This window comes from Maylandia zebra, linkage group LG3, assembly GCF_041146795.1.
Source record: "Maylandia zebra isolate NMK-2024a linkage group LG3, Mzebra_GT3a, whole genome shotgun sequence".
In the NCBI taxonomy this organism is placed as follows: domain Eukaryota; kingdom Metazoa; phylum Chordata; class Actinopteri; order Cichliformes; family Cichlidae; genus Maylandia; species Maylandia zebra.
This window is the reverse complement of record NC_135169.1, coordinates 26,561,675-26,567,154: the sequence shown is the minus strand read 5'-3', so window position 1 is coordinate 26,567,154 and position 5,480 is coordinate 26,561,675. Positions and strand designations below refer to the sequence as shown.

Below are 5,480 nucleotides of genomic sequence, written 5' to 3'. Positions count from 1 at the left end.
ATGTACACCTGACCAGGTATCCAGTCTGTCAGAATTGTTTTCAATATTTGGTTCAAAAACATGAGTGACAACAAAAATCCAACTAGGATTCTTGCATATGATGAATGAAGTCTGTCTTTGACTGTATTGTCCAGCTGATCCATCAAACCCCCAGCAGGTGAACCTTATTCATGACATAACACCGCAACAATGTAAAAAATGAAACAGCAACAGTCTAAATGTAAAGTGCATTCTAAACTGCTCTTCAATAAATCATATGCAAAGAGTCATTCAGGACTGTAAAACGTGAGCTACAGAACCCAGAGTCTTCATCATTAAATCTCTGGTTGCTTCATTTTTCTATCCTATATCAGATACTTTAAGGTTAGGTTAGGTAAACTTGCATTCTCATGGTGAGGCAAAGTGCTTTATGTGTGTGTGTGCGTGTCATGAACGGCTATAAAAGGCCTATAATTAAAGAACAAAGCGGGGTTTGAGTTCGAGTTGCGGCAGACTGTCACTACTTGTAAATGGAACGCAGCCTTCCTACGGCGGACAGCTAATAACAGGAATCGGACGCGGTCCACCCAAGTCCACAGCAACCACCATAGCAACCGCCTAGCATGACCTTAAAAACATATTCTGTCTTCATAACTATCAAAAACATGAAATGATTTGCAAAGTGTGAAAGTGTTACAGCTGCAGAGAGCTATGGCGGTATCTATGGAAGCTGTTTACATAGCTAATAATATACGATGTAACCATGGAGACAGTCAGTCACGTGAGCTATCGGTGCACGTTTACTACAGTGAATAAGGTGATTGCGTCCACACGCTGCAGAGGGTAAAGACATTACTTCAATATTGTTTTATATTGATATATATTAGCCTTCTGTTGACCATCACCTCAGGTTCACCATTACAGTTTCAGCATACAGATGCACACTGTCTAAACACATTCAAAAACTCACGTCTCAGAAATAAGCACAGCTGTTCATGTTTGTCATTAGAGTTTTATTTGTAAGAAAATTATGAACTTCATATTGTGCATCAAATAAAAGAACATTTTACAACTCTGAGTCAACAGAAACAGGAAACAGAAATGTCTCTAATGTAGACGTGTACAGTGTAGTGTAAGCATTAAAAGATCATAAAGGAAACACTAACATTCATGTGAAACTAATTGTAATAAAAAAAAATGAACAGGTGGTTTATAGATGTAAAAGAAAGAATCTGAAAACAACACTTTTTTGGTCTAAGTGATCAAAGTAGAAAACAGAACTGATGTTCAAGAACAAACCGTAGCTGCACTAATATTACACATCTCCATTGTTGTGGTGAACAGACATGTTGCTTTTAAAACCACATGCAGTGTGTGACCGTGACTGTTCACTGAGACCATGAATGCCACTTCGCTGAAGCCTTCGCCTTCTTCTTCTTCTTCTTCTAAATTGGAAGCAGAAGGAGCACGAGCTGCTTTGATCTACTGAAAGGAAAAAGCAGAACATCTGAGCTGAAATCATTAAGACAGGAACAAATTCAATGCAGTGTCTCAGGTGGCTTAGCCTGTTACAACTGTTGATACAAGCTAAATACAGTTAACACACAGTGTCAGGGAGCTCCAGTGTGGGAACTAGTGGCTTTAGGTTTGTAGTCATTTAACTTTCATCCATTCATTCATTTAATTCAGGAGGAAGAAATGTCAGGTGGGTGCAGGCTGGTTACATGCATTTGATCCCATGCTGTCTTTAACTAAATGACTTGGTTCACTTTATGGCTGGGCTGTATGTGGGGTTATATCATGTTATTTGGGCAGGAGTACCTGTCCCCTGTTAGACTTAGAAAGTTTCTCCATAAGTAGAGTTTCTAACTCTTCTAGCACATCTGTGGCTGACAGCTTTTTGGTGGCTCTTTTTACCCCACACTGGTTGTGAGTGTGTAAATAGCCCCACTAGTTCTTTTGGGTTGCAGTTAACTTGGGAGGAAGAGGTAGGTCTGCCATGACTAGATGAATAACAATTATCTGGGATACATAAATTTCATAATGCATGCATATATCTCTATAAACCTGCCTGAGGGCTGCCATTTTTACATTCAGTTATTTCTTTGTTGAATCTAAATAATGAATGTGTTACAGTTAAACTGACACTGATCAGTGTAAATGGCTCATTGGGACACAGAAACCTTTAAATTAAACCCTATCACCTGATATCGAGTGTCAAACAATATCAAAGCTGTAAACGCTGTTTACAGTCAGAATTTATAAAAACTATGATTGTAAATAAATTCAAACAAGTGAGCTTTTCTCTTTGTGCTGAATATCAACACTGTGGTTTCTTAGACTGTAAGCTTTACTTTAGCACAACCAGTTGTAGAAGCCGTCACTCCAAATGCCTTTGATAACAAGAAAAAAATACCTTTTCAGTCCACGGCCTGAAGTTCTTCTCTGACATCTTCTGCAATCGGCTTTGTCTGCTGGTTTGAAGACAATAAACCACAAAAAAGATGATTTAGTCACTTTGTCTGCATCATGCAGCTCGAATGTGTCGTGTAACGATGTTGAATAGCCGTCGTTATCCCTCTGCTGTGTCACTAGGATTGTACTGTACAGCATCTCATTGATATGTGAGGAATGCTAATGTAACACGATAACAGACTTACATCATTAAAACATAAAGGGCAGGAGATATTTAGATATTCTTATATTTATATTACATTTTATAGCTGACGGATATTACTAAATAGATAGAATTTACTAAATAGCTGGATGAACATGAAAAATATGTCTATAATAACAAATGACCATGAGAGCCAGTAGAATTAATTCAACTGGACACTCAAACGACGTCCTTAAATGCTCTTTAAGTGGCAGAACAGATGAACAAACAGTTAATCGCTTACTTGAGATGAAATCTGCTCAGCTACTTTGAAAACAGCTTCTAACTGGTTCCTCCTTTAACAGGATGACGGCTCAGGGGTAAGGTCATCATGCAGTCCAGCAACCTTTATGGTTCTGCTTTGATTCACCAGGAACTATTAGGGAAACCTTCCAGCGCCTCCTGTGAAAGACACAGGGATAAACACACAAACATTTATTAACATGTTCCACAGTCTTCCAGTTTGATTTTCTCATCCTGTGGACAACAACGTACATGGATGCAGGTTTATTGTTAACTTTTGTAAGGTTTATTTAGTGAACATATCCAGCTGCAGCTCCACTGTGATCCTGAACTGGATAAGCACTTAAGAAAATGTGTCAATAAATGGACATACATCAGGTTATTATATTTATCCAAACAGACGGGACCAATAATGCTTCACTGAGTCAGAGACTTTAACGTCTCTTCTATGTAAGAATGTCTCGTGCTGATATACCTGCAAACTTGACAACAAAGGTTTTTCAGACTACATGTAGCTGTCCTCTATGTCAGCTCACACATTTACATTCATGTAACACTTATTTCTGCTTTCCCATTGTATAATTATTACTTACATTTTGATTAGATACCTTGAGTTTGTAAATGATCAGATTACATAATTGGAATACAATGTATCCAATTCAGGGTTGCGGGAGGATGAAGCCTATCCCAGCTGATACAGGACAAAGACAGGCTGCCAGTTTATTGCAGGGCTAACACAATATGTGTAACAGAAAATCCACTTAAATGTTTGATATTTCTTATAATAATCATAATTATGACTATTATTTAAAGGTTTCTTTATAAATACATTTTGATTTTTTATAACCTCTAAAATATAAACCTGAGCTGTTTCAGATTCTGACCTCTGACCTCACTGCAGCTCCCTCTTGGAAGTACGTCTGCTTCTTGTCTACCCCCAGTGTTGACCGCCTGCCCTTGATATCACGTACTGTACCTGAGGAACAAAAAAGGACAAACACTTGCCTTCATTTAAGAAGTACATTCATACAGAGGTAATCTATGGAAACACACTAGTTCACCCTTTGGGAGGAATACATTTCTGTAAATGAACATCATGTGGAGAATGAATGAAATGAGTTCTTCAGGTGACTCAGCAGTCCCACACTGACAAATGAAATCTAGTTAAACTATTAAGCACATTTGCTCTTCTGAAATCTGTGTTAAACAACAACAAACATAAATTAGTAACAAAAATACAGCTGAGTAGAGGCTTTACAAACCACCAGCAGCCATAATGCTAAATTTTAATCTTCAAATGTTTCTGAGCCGTCTTCAACCTGCTTTTAACACATTAAAGTCCCACAGTCAATGCAGCCTGACTCAATCCTAGATGTTCAGCACACAGAGTCACAGAGGTGCCGTTTAAAGTTTAGTGATAACCTGAGTCACTGATCATTTGCAGTATTACAGAGTCTGGCAGTCTTTGCATGATGTCCACGTCACTGTAAGTTTCTAGCTGACTCTCAGGTGTGACAGGTGTGCCAGCAGGAAAGAGTAATAATAACCTGCATCCTGAGGTTTGTCATGCAGGATTAAAGGAGCCAGGCTTTGTTCACACAGCTGGGATTGTATTTTACACTGACCCTGGGTCAGTATAAGTATCATACAGTTTAAACGAAGCACTGAAACTTGCACATATTTATTATAGATGCACTGAAGCTAATCGAGATATTTGCTGTCAATCTGTGGCTGCAATTAAACACTTTACTGAAAAGTTTATTAACTAGTAACTTCATCAGTCATGACAGAAGCTAATATCTCTGTGCTAACATCGTTTAACCAGTAACAGCTTTACTAATATAAGCTAACGTTTACACCGTAACTTTAAGCTAGCACCAAAAAGACGGTAAAACACGTAATAATATCTACAAATGCATCTTAAAGCTGTTATATTAGCACTCTGTGTATTACTAAGATAACCACATTAACATTACTGACACTCGCTGACTTTTAATAGTCATTCTATAAATGCTGTCCGTTTAAATGGTCTTACCTGTTGGTAATATCCACTGCATATCCAGCCAGAGTGGATTCTGGAGTCTTCCCACGCTCCTGTTAGTGATCCTCCATCTGGATGGATGAGAACAACCTTCTGAACAATCTAGCAGGAGATGGCCCATATCTATGGGACTGATTTGTGCTAATAACGCCCATTGTATGGACTGATAACAGCCGAAGCGGGTGAATAAAGTCACCCAGTAGCTAGCTGTGCCGTTACCCAGCATACACCACTCCCTCCATAAATGCAATAAACGATACAAAAGTATCGTTCTACCTGTTTTTCAGGTAGTTGTTTACATTATATAATTTATTGTGTTCTGTATACGTCACTACAATGTGATTTGGAAAATGTCTAAATATACTGACAACAGGCACTTCCGCGGCAATCTCTTCAATCGGAGGACCCTCCACGTCAATTCCCGACGCGAGGGGGGTACCCTGCGCGTCCATAAGTGAAGCAGAGGGAGCCTGACCATGCATCACACGTTTGACGAGTTGAGAGTGAAAACGTGTTTAGCTAAACAGATGGTCAACAGAGGAGACAGCTGTCCAAGTCGCT

General features: G+C 38.9%; 1 long non-coding RNA gene across 1 annotated transcript; it reads right to left on the bottom strand.

Annotated features, from left to right (window-relative positions):
- Positions 1–971: 971 nt before the first annotated feature.
- Positions 972–3,935, bottom strand: LOC143417050 (uncharacterized). Its single transcript, XR_013097265.1, has 4 exons — positions 3,763–3,935; positions 2,880–3,037; positions 2,396–2,453; positions 972–1,464 (listed from the first exon to the last, which is right to left on the bottom strand). It is a non-coding gene; the product is annotated as an uncharacterized LOC143417050 (long non-coding RNA).
- Positions 3,936–5,480: the final 1,545 nt, after the last annotated feature.